Source organism: Triticum aestivum, chromosome 1D (assembly GCF_018294505.1).
Source record: "Triticum aestivum cultivar Chinese Spring chromosome 1D, IWGSC CS RefSeq v2.1, whole genome shotgun sequence".
Lineage (NCBI taxonomy): Eukaryota > Viridiplantae > Streptophyta > Magnoliopsida > Poales > Poaceae > Triticum > Triticum aestivum.
In genome coordinates this window covers 267,046,700-267,061,921 of record NC_057796.1, presented here as the reverse complement: position 1 = coordinate 267,061,921, position 15,222 = coordinate 267,046,700, and positions in this window count along the sequence as shown.

The window sequence follows — 15,222 nt, the reverse complement described above, 5'->3', positions numbered from 1 at the left end:
CCAACACACAGCCTTAGAGCATGTTGGATACTCCGGCAGGTGGCCAAGAGCGGCGAGGATCTCCTCATCAATAACACCACAGAGCACCATCCCGTGGAAAATAACAATACATTATTGACAGTCTTCGAGACCTTCACCTCAAATAATAGGCGCAAGCGAGCACTCCGCAGCCTTGCCGAAGTCTGCCATGTGGCAGCAATAAATTCATGGAGCGATACGGCTATAACCTTCAATGCCAGTGACGAACCTAAATTCCGAACAGCCTGAGCACCAGCCGCTTTGGTCCTTAGTCCAATTGTGGATGGCTTCCGGCTTACTAAAGTGCTCATGGACGGTGGCAGCGGTTTAAACCTCATCTATGAGGAGACTCTTCGAAAAATGGAAATACACAAGAGCCGCATTGAGCAAAGCAGCACGACCTTCAAAGGAATCATCCCTAGTCGGGAGGCACGATGTGCGGGAAAAATAACACTAGATGTGGTATTCGGCACACCGGAAAACTATAGGTCCGAAGAAATCACATTCCAAGTGGCCCCATTCAGTAGCGGATACCACGCCCTTTTAGGGCGGGAGGCATTCACGATCTTCCAAGCTATACCCCATTATGGGTACATGAAGCTCAAAATGCCCGGGCCCAACGGAATCATCACTCTAGCTAGTGATCCGGACATAGCACTCCGTGCCGAAAATAAAACCGCCGCACTAGCCCTCGAGGCATTATCCGAAGCCCTTGTGGCCGAAGAACTAACTGCACTACGCTCCACAGTGGACAGGGACGGCGTGATACTCGACAAAAGACCCAAGTCCACCTCTTTTAAACCAGCGGACGAAATAGTCAAATTCCAGGTCCACCCAACGGACCCTACAAAAACAGCATCCATCGGGGCACAGCTGAACCCCACAACAGATGCCGCACTGCAGGAGTTCTTGCGCAAGAATTGGGACATCTTCGCCTGGCATCCTTCAGACATGCCAGGAATCCCACGCAGGCTGGCCGAGCACAGCCTTCACATTTTAAAGGGGTTCAAGCCGGTCAAGCAGACTCTTCGGCGTTTCTCGGAGCCTAAGCGACAAGCCATGGGAGAAGGGCTAGCCAAGTTACTCGAGGCCGGATTCATTAGAGAAATAAAACATCCAGACTGGCTAGCAGACCTGGTGATGGTACCAAAGAAGGACAAATCCTGGCACCTATGTGTCGATTTCAAGGACCTTAACAAGGCTTGCCCCAAGGATCCCTTCCCCCTGCCCCGCATCGATCAAATTATCGACGCTACGGCAGGTCATGACTCATTGTGTTTCCTCGACGCATATTCTGGATACCATCAAATTAAAATGGCGGAGTCCGATCAAGCCGCAACGGCATTCATAACTCCATACGTCCCCTTCTGTGTTAACACCATGCCTTTCGGGCTCAAAGCGCTGGTGCAACATAACAACGCATGATTCAGACATGCCTGGAAACACAAATCGGCAAAACAATAGAGGCATACATAGACGATGTGGTCATTAAAACCAGACACGTTGAATCCTTAATAGACGACATGAGGCTCACGTTCGACAATCTCCGAACATATGACATCAAGCTCAATCCGAAGAAATGCGTTTTCGGCGTGCCCGCCGGAAAGCTCTTGGGCTTCATCGTCTCCAATAGAGGAATTGAAGCAAATCCGGCTAAAATCCGAGCTCTGTCACAGTTGGCTATCCCCACAGACCTCAAGCAAATCCAAAAATTAACTGGATGCATGGCTGCCGTAAGCCGCTTTATCTCCTGATTAGAAGAAAAGGCACTACCTATTTATCGCCTCCTTCGACGCACCGAACACTTCGAGTGGACGGATGCGGCCACGGCCAGCTTGGAAGAAATTAAAGCCGTCTTGGCCACCAACCCAATCTTGGCCGCGCCAAATGTCGGTGAACCAATGCTGTTATATGTAGCGGCAACACATCAAATTGTAAGCGCAGTGCTCGTCGTCGAACGAGAGACGGACGGGCATAAGTTCCCGCTTCAAAAGCCGGTGTACTACGTATCCACCGTCCTCACTCCATGCAAATCACGGTACCCACATTATCAAAAGATAGCATACGGGGTCTTCATGGCATCCAGGAAACTACGACACTACTTCCAAGAGTGTTCAATTACGGTGGCCTCAGAAGTACCACTCAACGACATAATAAATAACCGCGATGCCACGGGCCGGATTGCTAAATGGGCTATCGAGCTCCTCCCGTTCGACATAACATATAAACCACGGCGAGCCATTAAGTCGCAAGTACTGGATGATTTCGTCGCCGAATGGACGGAAGCCAAACTCCCTGAAGAGTACGGCACGTACTCCAATTGGATCATGCACTTTGACGGCTCTAAGATGCTAGTTGGTCTGGGGGCAGGCGTCGTCCTGACATCCCCCACCGGAGATACAGTCCAATACGTACTCAAATATTATACACAGACTCTAACAATGCAGCAGAATATGAGGCCCTGCTACATGGTCTCCGAATAGCAATCTCCATGGGCATTCAACGCCTAGCGGTGCGTGGGGACTCGAACCTCGCAATATCTCAAATAAATGGGGACTTTGACGCCAAGGACCCAAAACTGGCGGCTTACCGCAATGCTGTCCTCAAAATGTCAGCTCGGTTCGAGGGCCTAGAATTCCACCATGTGGTCCGAGAAAACAATCAAGCGGCAGATATCCTCGCCCGCATTGGCGTAAGCGTGACCCTGTCCCACCTAATATCATCTTGGAAAGGCTGTTTAAGCCATCCGTGGTGTGGGAAGGGGAGGCTGGCAAAAACAGTCTGGATCCGGCCACAACACCACACCCCGAAAACTCTGACCTAATCGGAGGCTCTGCCACCGAAATAACACCTTCGGCCCACGTAATTATGGCTGTCATTGCCCCGTGGACAGAACCCTTCTTGGCTTACCTAACTAGGCAAGAACTCCCTGATGACCAAAACGAGGCACGTTGCATTGTGCGGCGGTCTAAAGCCTACAAGGTCCACGAAGGAGAGCTTTATAAGAAAAGCGCTACCGGAGTACTTCAAAGGTGCATCTCCGAAGAGGAAGGACGGCAACTTTTGGAAGAAATTCATGCTGGACTTGGCGGCCACCATGCCGCACCTCGGGCCCTTGTAAGTAAGGCCTTCCGTACAGGTTTTTACTGGCCGACGGCCCGAGCAGACGCACAAGACTTCGTTCAACGTTGCGTCGGTTGCCAGCTTTTTCCAAACCAAAGCCATATGCCACCTACCGCTCTCCAAACAATCCCCATTACATGGCCCTTTGCGGTCTGGGGGCTTGATATGGTCGGCCCCCTTAAAGGGGGGAGCCATAAGAAAAAATACCTATTGGTCATGGTGGATAAATTCACCAAATGGATAGAAGCCAAACCAGTTAAAACGGCCGAGTCCGGACCAGTGATAGACTTCATATCCGGGGTTGTACACAGTTACGGCGTCCCCCACAGCATCATCACCGATAACGGCTCGAACTTTATAGCCGACAAGGTAAAAACTTGGTGCGGCAACATGGGCATTAAGCTCGATTATGCCTCTGACTATCACCCGCAAAATAACGGTCAAGTCGAGTGAGCAAATGGTCTTATCATGAGCGGCATTAAACCCAGACTAGTGCGATCCTTGAAGGAATCAGATACGCACTGGGTCAAGGAGCTCGACTCCGTACTATGGGGGCTGCGGACCACGCCGAATCGCACTACCGGATACACACCATTTTTTATGGTGTACGGCGCAGAGGCGGTACTGCCCTGCGACATCATTCATGACTCACCTCGAGTGCGCATGTACGAAGAGAAAGAAGTCGAGCTTGATCGGCAGGACAGTTTGGACGCCCTGGAGCAGGAGCGTGATGTGGCAAAAGCCCGCTCCGCATTCTATCAGCAGCAGGCTCGATGGTATCAAAGCAGAGAAGTACGGGCCAAAACTTATAACGTTGGCGAACTTGTTCTACGCCTACCGGAGAAGAAAAAGAACAAGCTCAAGCCCAAATGGGAAGGTCCCTTCGTTATTGACCAAGTTCTGACCGGTGGAGTGTACCGTCTGCGGGATGCATCGGACAATCGACTCGAGCCAAACCCATGGAACGCAGCTAGACTCCGAAGGTTCTACGCCTAGTGCCGGACTCTGTGTTCGTCTCCTTATCTCCGTCAATTTTTTTTATATATCCGTTATCTGTCTTTTCTTTCTTTGTTTCTTCCCTTTCTCTTCATGGCCTTAAAAGGTTAAAATGTGTCTTGACTACAAAATCTTGACGCGCCAGGCATGCTCATTATACCTGGGGGCTTCTTATACAGAAGCTTAATATAACTATGTTTCGGGCTCTATGCCCCCCGCACATGTGTTACTTTTCCACATGTACCTTTTCTTCGCCATTATATGCATCGATATGACTTAAGTTTTGGCCAAGCTGGGTTGCATGGCTCTTGTGTTTATGCCCTATGTTCCCATTAATTCGGCTAGGGCATAAGGGGGGCACCTCTGCGATTGTTACTACCGGGTCAGCTGGATGTGTACCTCAGACTGGGTGAAGCCGAAAGCTAGCGTTCTTAAGGGAATATTCGGTCGGTGAACAAAAGATGACTTTTATTTATTGTAATATATGCCCCCACATGTTTATATCCTGCATCTCTTCTCGCAGTTCGGACATGCACATTAATGCATGCGTACCCAGGGAAAGGAACCCTTAACGGAACTATTCTCCCTGGAAGATGTTTCATACTATCCATGTAATATAACATAGCTAGTTGGGTACTTGTCTGTTCAAGCACTTATGACCCATACGCCTGGTTTCCACGCGTACCCCCGTTTTTACATTACTGAGCGGGTATTCGGATATACTCCGGACGGCCGGGTCCGGAGGTCGAAGCGAAAAGGTCCGCCATGACAAATGATTTACAATCCGTCTAGGGACAATATATGTCACTTGGAGTACACAGTCACTTAGACTGACTAAATTCTTCTTCTATACCATCCAACAGGCTGTCTAGCCTACAATCCTGTTGGGAATACTTTCCGGCTAATTTCACCTGGTCATACACCAAACTGACGGGGATCTCTTTCCCATCAGACCCCACAGGTCCGACCTCGGCCATGTGGTTCAGGTCAGCCTTGGTATATCACGTCTTCACCATGGCCCAGGCTTCCCTTGCACCTTGTCGGCAGGCTGATATCTTCCATAATCGAAAGCGCCGCCGTGCTCCCTTGAGCATCTCTACAGGCTCCCCCATGCCTCCTGGCAGGGAGGCAGATGGCCACAAGGCTTGGGCAATGCCTTGCATCACCTGGCGAACTTGTTCGTGCAGTTGTGAGAGCTCTGGCAGAAGATCACCCGCAGACCCGGGCATCTCCTCTGCGTGACGACCCGTCAGCATACCTACAGATATAACACTGTTAGCCGGTTTCTTCGCCGAACTCTAAAAAAGTTCGTTCAAGCACTTACTAAAAATGCTTAGTCAAAGCCTCTTATTCTCCTTTACAGAGTCAGCAAGCTGGGCCCGAACATCTTTCAGTTCAACGCCCAGCCGGGTATTGGCATCTTGGAGATCATTTTTCTCCCGCCTAAACTGTGTAAGCACGCGCTCGCCAGCCTTTAGCTATCGTTGAGCATGTTGCTCATCCCCCCGTACGACCTTCGGATTCACTCCAGGATCATCTGCATAATCTGTTGTTAGATTTGCAGGCCTGCCGAATACTAACTGGTACATGTCATTCTTTTCGATAGAAATAAGTGTTACCAGATGGGGCCTTCTCGGACTCCTTCATTGCGGCAACTGCGGCCCGTAACTGCGGCCCGTAGCTGGGCCACAATTGGGTATTCTTCTCTGTAAGAACCTACGCAAACAATGATCCTTAAATCAGTTGTGCCAACTGTTTCAATTCTCAGGGGTTACTGATATACATAATTATTAGATTTTCTTACCCGTATATCCTTTACATACTGGTCCGTGGCTCTGGCAAGACCATTTTGAGCAGCTCGGATGTACGCGTCTCCTGAGTTGAAGACATCGAACGCCTCTTGAGAGAAACAAGGGTCGCGGAATACGGCCCGACGACGCCTGTGATTCATGGCACTCTCCACTTCGAAATTCGTAGCGGACAGCCTATCTGCATCCTCTGTAGGAGGAACATCCGGTGTTGGCCCCATGTTAGCGTCTGCCTCTAAGTCCAACTCTAGGGCCTAGCTGGTGGACGCGTGACTGTCAGCGTTCTGGGAACGGGGGTCCCCAGACTTGCTTGCCTGCGGCCCACAGCGTGCCTAAGCAGCAGGTCGTACGACCCATCTTCGTCAACAAGGCACCCAAGACCCTTGTGAGGGTCCAAGCCTCGCGAGGAAGACGACGCAAGAGCTCCTCTGGAGTGGCCAAGCCAGGCAGGCTCGCGAGGAGCGGAGATATCAAGGCGAGGCAAACCTCACGAGGCTCTCGTGACGTGAGCCATGACGAACGGTACCAGGAGGGTGCCAGGCGGGCGCCAGTGTGCACAGCGTCCATATTTCCTCTTTGGTGCTAAGGAGGCCAGCGCAGGCGAGGAGTATCGAGGCATCAGGCAAAGGTTGCCATATTGGTGCAACGAGACCAAGACCAGGAGGACGGCAAGGCGGAGGTCATCGTGGAGCCCAAGACGGCGTCACCCCAAAGCTTTTCGCAGGCGAAGACCGCTTTTGTCAGGATAGCTTGTACTAGCTGCCCCCCTTCAAATTTGCCCGTCGTTGTTGGCTCCCTTCCCGCTCGATATTTGGGAAGAGGACCGGGGCCTATATAAGTAGAGCTAGCCACCACAGTAGAGATATATCGAATCCCCACGCCACAAGTTCACAAGCACAAGAACACCTCAACCTCAGGAGGCTGTTCTTCCCTTGTACTGTTCATCATCAGCCCAAGAGGCAATCCACCACCACCACACTAGAGTAGGGTATTACACCACAACGGTGGCCCGAACCAGTATAAACCCCGTGTCTTTCTGTGTTGCAAGTTCGTCGAGTTCATTCGCGAGATCTTAGCGAGCTAGAGCGTAGATCGGTCGGAGGGAGAGACTTCGCGCGCACCCCAGTGTTGGAACCTTAAGGGTTTGCCGGAACCCCACATCCGACATTTGGCGCGCCAGGTAGGGGTGCGCCGGAGCTCCTCTCCAGCAGCCTTCACCCCGTGCCGCCGCGCTTCGCTCCCATGGCAGGTGCGCCGCCACCCGCCTCTGCGACCGACACCAGCAGCAGGGAGTCTGGGTACCGAGCCCTGCCCCCCCCCTACGGCAGGTGCAGTGGCCAACCAAGTTCAAGCTGGAGCTGCCGCCGCGTTACGACGGCGCGGCAGATCCGGCGCCGTTCCTGCTGGCATACGAGGAGGCCATCCTTGAAGCCGGAGGCGACGACAAGATCATGGCCAACTGGTTCCCCATGGCCCTCGCCGGCGAGCCACGCGTCTGGCTGCTCAACCTCCCGGGGTCCACGGTGCCGTCCTGGGAGGAACTCCGCAACCTCTTCACCGTGGGCTACGCGGTGCCGGCGTACCATGCAGTCGTGGTGCTGCTGGGTGGCTCTCAAGCACCACCTTCAGATCGCCACGTCAAGCCTTTCTTCCATCAGATTGGGGCAGCCTCTAAGCGCCTGGGGGCTCCGCCGGGTTGGGCTGCGCCAGAGGCCGACCTCACCTTCGACTCATAAGACCACCCCGGCTCCACCGCCGGCTCTGGCATACTCCCAATGCTCTGCATGCCTACCATCTGCAACGTGGCCATCACCAAGACCCTCATCGATGGCGATGCCGGCCTCAACTTGCTCTCCGTAGAAGCCTTCAGCCTCCTCCACGTGCCGCCCGAGCGGCTCAACCTCAGCAAGCCTTTTTCGGGAGTGGGTGGTGGAGCTGCCCACTCTCTGGGGCAGATCCGCCTCCCTGTCACCTTCGGCACATGCGACAACTACCGCACTGAGCTGGTGGACTTCGACATCGCCCGCATCGGTCTCCCGTACAATGCCATACTCGGGTACCCGGCTCTTGCTCAGTTCATGGCGGCGACTCACCCGGCCTACAACCTCATGAAGATGCCAGGAAGCAATGGCGTCCTCACCATCAAGGGGGACACTAAGGAGGCAGTGACGGTGCTCAGGCTCGCCTTCAAGACCGTGGCAGCAGCGCAGCCAGCCGACGCCACTACGCCCGAGACCAAGGAGACCGCGCCCGCCAAGAAGAAGAAGTTGTTCACCCAAGACAAGGCGGAGACCAAGCAGGTGCCGGTTGCTGAGGGCGGGTCTTCAGGAGCCACCTTTACCATAGGAACCAGCCTTGACCCGGGACAAGAAGAAGCTTTGGTGAGGTTTTTGCGCGCAAACAAGGAGATATTCGCGTGGGAGCCCAATCAGCTGGTAGGGGTCCCGAGAGAGGTGATCCAGCATCATCTAAGGGTGTGCCCCAACATGCGCCCCGTGAAGCAGCGGGCAAGACGGCAGTCCACTGAGAAGCAGGCCTTCATCGTCCAAGAGACACGCAAGCTGGAGGCAGCAGGTACCATCGGAGAGGTTCGATACCCCGAATTGCTGGCGAACCCTGTCGTGGTACCGAAGAAAGGTGGGAAGGAACGGATGTGCGTCGACTTCACCAACCTTAACAAAGCTTGCCCCCAAGATCCATTCCCCCTCCCACGCATCGATCAAATCGTCGACTCCACCGCTGAGTGCGACTTGTTATGTTTTCTGGATGCGTTCTCTAGATACCATCAGATCAAGATGGCGGTGGAGGATGTGGAGAAGACGGCCTTCCTGACACCATGTGGGGTGTACTGCTACACCTGCATGCCCTTCAGCCTTCGCAACGCGGGCGCAACCTTTCAGCAGCTGATGCACATCGCCTTGGGTGGCAGCTCGGCAGGAACACAGAGGCCTACATTGATGACATAGTGGTCAAATCTCGCGAGGCGAGAACGTTGATTCAAGACTTGGAGGAGACCTTTGAGAGATTGCGCCGGGTGAACTTGAGGCTTAACCCGGAGAAGTGCGTGTTTGGCGTCCCCTCGGGCAAGCTACTAGGGTTCCTCGTATCCCACAGAGGGATCGAGGCGAACCCGGAGAAGATCAAGGCCATCGAAGACATGAGCCCACCATAGACCCTCAAGGAGATGCAAAAGCTGGTAGGACGGGTGACCGTGTTAGGACGTTTCATCTCTAAGCTAGGCGAGCGCGCCTTGCCCTTCTTTAAGCTCATGAAGAAGAAGGGCCCCTTCGAGTGGACCTCGGAGGCCGACCGGGCCTTCCAAGACCTCAAGAAATACCTCACCAGCCCCCCGGTGATGGTGGCACCGCGGCCTCTCGAACCTCTGGTACTGTACCTTGCCGCCACCCCGTACTCCGCCAGCGCGGCGCTGGTTGCGGTTCGGGAGGAGCGCCAAGACAAGGGTGTGCCGCGCCAAGTCAGAGCCGATGCAGCCCTGGGTCAAGAAGGCGCAGCAGAGCCGTCAGCGGCGGAAGACCAAGCTCAGCAGGGAAACATCGCAGAAGCTCCTGAGAACGGCCAAGTCTCAGGAAACCCTCCACCTCAGGATATGCCATAATCTCCACAGGACCCGAGCCTCAACAGTGTGCCAGCCCTCGTCGAGCACCTGGTGTACTTCGTCAGAAACGTACTGCGGGACGCAAGGGCACGCTACCCCATGCCGCAAAAGCTCTTGCTCGCACTCTTGGTGGCCTCGCGCAAGCTGCGACACTACTTCCAGGGCCACCCCATCAAGGTCGTCTCATCTTACCCATTGGAGTGGGTACTCAGGAGCCCGAACTCAGCCGGAAGGGTCGCTGAACGGAACATCGAGCTGCAAGCATTGCAGCTGGAGTTCAGCACCACCAGGGTCATCAAGGGAGCCGCGCTTGCCGATTTTGTGGCAGAATGGACAGATGCCCCGGCTCTTGAGAAAGGAGAAGACCGGTCCACCTCCCTAGGAAGTGAGGCACCAGACGGCTGGGTCATGCATTTCGACGGTGCCTTCGCGCACCAGGGCGCGGGGGCTGGGGCAGTGCTCATCTCGCCCACTCAGGATAAGCTTTACTACGCCGTGCAACTCTGCTTCCAGCACAGCGAGAAGGTCTCCAACAATATTGCAGAATACGAAGGCCTCATAGCAGGCCTGAAGGCTGCGGCGACTCTGGGGGTGAGGCGCCTTACCGTCAAGGGCGACTCGCAGCTCCTCGTCAACTTCTCCAACAAAGTGTACGAGCCGAAGGACGAGCACATGGAGGCCTACCTTGCGGAGATGCGCAAGATGGAAAAGCAGTTCTCGGGCCTGGAGCTGCAGCACGTGCCCCGGGGCACCAACAAGGAAGCCGACGACATCGCCAACAGAGCATCCAAGCGGCAACCACAAGAGCCCGACATCTTCGAAGAGCGGCTCTTCAAGCCGTCAGCTACACCACCTCTCTCAAGCATGACTCAGCCTCGGGAGGAGCTCCCACGGCCCCCGACCACGGGAGCCCCAGCTTGCGGCCCAACCTCAGGAGCTCGGCTGCTCTTGGCGCTCGAGCCCCAGGAGGAGTGCTGGACCAAGGAATTCAAGGAATACCTGATGCACGGGACGCTGCCGGAGAAGGAAGAAGAGGGCGGAGTACGTGGCCCGACAGGTCACGGCATACTGCATTCAAGACGGCGAGTTGTACAGGAAACGGCCGAACGACGTCACGCTTCGCTGCATCTCCAGCGATCAAGGAAGGGAGCTGCTGATTGACATACACGGCGGGGACTGTGGACATCACTCATCGTCAAGGACCCTTGTCGGCAAAGCCTTCCACAGCGGATTCTATTTGCCTACAGCACTCAACGATGCAGCTGAGCTGGTGAAGTCCAGCGAAGCTTGCCAATTCCACGCCAAGCAAATCATTAAGCCCGCTCAGGGCCTCCAAACCATTCCGCTCACGTGGTCGTTCGCGGTCTGGGGGCTGGACATCTTAGGCCCGTTCCCATGAGCGCCAGGGGGCTACCACTATCTCTACGTCGCCATCGACAAGTTCACCAAGTGGGCGGAAGTGGAAGCCGTCCGTACCATTCCAGCCGGCTCTGCTGTCAAGTTCATCAAGGGCCCCGTGAGCCGCTTCAGGGTCCCCAATCGCATCATCACAGATAACGGCTCGCAGTTTACTAGTAACCTCTTCAAAACCTACTGTGCTAACCTTGGAAAGCAGATCTGCTATGCTTCGGTGGCCCACCCCAGGAGCAATGGTCAGGCCGAACGCGCCAACGCTGAGGTCCTGAGGGGTCTCAAGACCAGGACCTTCAAGAAGAAGCTGGAGGCATGCGGCAGGGGCTGGGACGACGAACTCTAGTCCATGTTGTGGTCCATCCGTACCACCGCTACCAAGCCAACAGGCGAGACTCCGTTCTTCCTTGTCTACGGAGCCAAAGCAGTCCTCCCTCATGAGGTCAAGCATCGCTCCGCGCGGGTGCTGGCGATTCGACGAAACGCAGCAGGACGCCATGTGGGGGATGGATCTCGTGCTGGGGGAGGAACGCCGACACGAAGCCGCATTGAGGGCGGCAAGGTACCAACAAGCGCTGCAGCGGTACCACTGCCGCAACATCCGCTCCAGGACGCTCGAGGTGGGCGACCTCGTCCTGAGGCGGGTCCTCTCCAGGGAAGGGCTGCACAAGCTTTCGCCCATGTGGGAGGGCTCGTTCATGTCTCCAGGCCGGGTGTAGCGCGCCTGGAGACGCAGGATGGGACACCCATCCAGAATGCCTGGAACATCCAGCACCTCTGGAAGTTCTATCCATGAAGCAAGGCCCAGAGCCTGAGAAGCAAGGCCCAGAGCCTGAGAAGAAAGGCCCAGAGCCTGTGAAGAAGGCCCGGTGCATGTGAAGAATTGCCGCCCGTGACACTCTCACATAATAATGAGTTGGGGTTGTACACGCCCCGGAGTCTCAGGAGCGCCGGCCTCAGGCCCTGGGGCTCCCTCCCACGCCTAGTAGACAACACTTAGCTCCGCGCTGGTGAGAAGACTTGAAGACTAGATTAGGTGCCGGACGCGGCTTTTCAGTTGCTTTCCGTAGTTGGCTCGCTTTTCCTTAATCAGAGTTGCTCTTGGTGTTCGTTGCTGATTTGGTTCCCTAGCCTTTTACCATTTTTTTGGCTCTAGTTTGCTGTGTTCTCTCTCTCGCATACCTCGTGAGGGGGTTCGGCAGGCGCCCTCGCGAGCATTTCTCTTCTCTTTGCCTTCTCGCAAGCCACCCTCGTTCGAGCCTGGAAGCTGGCACATCTCTCCTAAATCCGTGCCCCTCGGGCACCGCGATACAAGGCGCCAAGTCAAGGCTTGGGTGGACGGCAAATCCTTTAGTGCACCTCCTAACGTATTTCTTGCAGTTTCTTAGCAACACAGACACCACGTGAGGGAAAGGGCGTCCCAAACACACCAGGTTAAGTTATCTTTGCGCAAAATAACAATACGGCATGGGAACGACTCGCTTAGTGTATTAACCAAAGAACCACAGTTCGATACACGCCCCTCTGGGCCCATACTGGTTTCGTTTTCCGATGCAGGAAAGAAAGAAAAAGCTAAGAAAAGCAGCGTTGCAGCAATCCGCGGAGGCAGGCCCTTGGCGACACCTCGTGCCTAGCCAGACCCCTCCTCGCGCTTCACGGAGGCGCGACGACCAGATGACCCGCTGCCTCCTTCGAAGCGGGCGCGGCCGCGCGGCGGCTGGTCGTAGCCACCGCTACTGGAGCTGCCACCGGAGGAAGAGCCGCCGTAGCTGGAGGAGACGCGGTCGCCGCCGAGGGCAGGATCACCCTTGTCCTCATCGCGACCGTCACCAAGGCCGAGCACCTCCTCACCGTCGTTCGTCTCGGGGCAGCACTCGGCGCGGCGACCATCTTCCCCGAACACCCTCACATAGAGGGTCGATTCTTCATCGTACCTGATGTGGAGGGTGCACCGCATGCCCAGGCCACGCGCGCGGGCGAACGACTGCCAGCCGCGGGCCAGGGCTATGTTGCCCACGGCGGAAGTCTCGACCGTAACCCAAGAGGCCCTGCTGCAGCAGCCGTCCGCCTGCAGCCAGAGCCCGCCCGGACCAGAGGCCGGCAGTTCGCCGGCGAAGAAGCGCGGAAGTTGGAGCCAGTTGCCGGCCGGGCTCTCCGACCAGACGACGAACTCCGGTGACAGCTCAGCCGAATGGAAGCGCGGGCGAGGAGGCCGCGCCACCATCGCGCGCCTCCCCTCATCGGCTGAACCACCATGGATGGGGCGATCCCCTCCGCGTACCGCGGCGCCACCTCCACGGGGGGGCCGTGGCGTGCTTGCGCGGACGGCCGCCGCCGCGCTTGGGCACCGGGGAATCGGGGCCCTCGTGAGGGGCCTTTCCTTTCTCGGCGGCAGAGAACTTCCTTCATGGCGCCATCAATGCCACTGCGAGCACTGGAGCAGAGAAGAAAGCAAGCGAGGAAGAGATGGGCAACGGGGGCACCGCCCCCTCACCATTTATAGCAAGAGAAGGCCAACCGGCGTCTCCCACGATCGCAGGTAATGATGGTTTTCCTTGCATATCGCAGGGACTTGTCAAGTCGTGCAGTTGCCGAGGCGGCGTGGGGAAGCGGAGACGCCCACGTCCAATCAACCGCCACGCGTCGACCGAGGCCGCAGGCTTTTGGGGCCCGCGGTGCTCCGAACTTGGCCCTTGGCTTCGCCGCGAAGCCAAGCCCGAGCGCACCTTGGGCCCGGGGGCTCCTGTCGGCGTTCTGGGAACGGGGGTCCCCTGACTTGCCCGCCTGTGGCCCACAGCGTGGCTAAGCAGCAGGCCGTACGGCCCATCTTCGTCAACAAGGCACCCAAGACCCTTGCGAGGGTCCAAGCCTCACAAGGAGGACAACCCAAGACCTCCTCTGGAGTGGCCTAGCCAGCCAGGCTCGCAAGGAGCGGAGATATCAAGGCGAGGCAAACCTCACGAGGCTCTCGTGACGTGAGCCATGACGAACGGTACCAGGCGGGTGCCAGGCGGGCGCCAGTGCGCGCAGCGTCCATATTTCCTCTTTGGTGCTAAGGAGGCCAGCGCAGGCGAGGAGTACCGGGGCATCAGGCAAAGGTTGCCATATTGGTGCAACGAGACCAAGACCAGGAGGACGGCAAGGCGGAGGTGATCGTGGAGCCCAAGACGGCGTCACCCCAGAGCTTTTCACAGGCGAAGACCGCTTTTGTCAGGATAGCTTGTACTAACTGTCCCCCTTCAAATTTGTCCGCCGTTGTTGGCTCCCTTCCTGCTTGATATTTGGGAAGAGGACCAGGGCCTATATAAGTCGGGCTAGCCACCACAGTAGAGATATATCGAATCCCCATGCCACAAGTTCACAAGCACAAGAACACCTCAACCTCAGGAGGCTGTTCTTCCCTTGTACTGTTCATCATCAGCCCAAGAGGCAATCCACCGCCACCACACTGGAGTAGGGTATTACACCACAACGGTGGCCCGAACCAGTATAAACCCCGAGTCTTTCTGTGTTGCAAGTTCGTCGAGTTCATCCGCGAGATCTTAGCGAGCTAGAGCGTAGATCGGTAGGAGGGAGAGACTTCGCGCGCACCCCAGTGTTCGAACCTTAAGGTTTTGCCGGAACCACACATCCGACAGTGACCGGCAGGCTCTCCGGACTTGGTCCGGTGAGCGTTTTTCCTGCCAGGAACCATGGACGTTATTATATTTTAAAATATGACAACCACGGAGCGGGGTTCTTTTTCATACCTCTGCGACAGCGTCTCAGTCCTGACCGCCTTCCTTTTAAGCCTACCTGGCTTCGGTGCCCCTTGTTGGTGAGTCACTGCGGGTTCGGCATGGCGTCCTGAGGGCCTTCCCTGTAAAGCACCATATGTGTGCGGTAGGTGAGGTGCAAAAAAGGGATCCTTCTTGGAAGTTGGGACTCCAGTTTTACTTACATGCAATGCACGGAGCAGTCCAGGATAATCGACTATAATGGCCACCAAGACATCATCGCAGCTTATCTGATAGAACATCCTGTCAATAAGCTCCACAAATGTATCCGGATCTTCCTCGAGTCCGGGGTCGAGGGCCCGGTCAGGGTCCTCTGGTTGTGGAGATGGGCTGTGGGCCTCCCTCACCGCTTTTCGCAGTTCCTGCTATGAAATAGCAAGGTAAATACTTATGACGAAGAATGCGGGCAGTTTCGGAGTAAAAGTAGCGGCTCACCCAGTTTGGGGGTTTGTACATGGAGAATCCATCCCGTGGC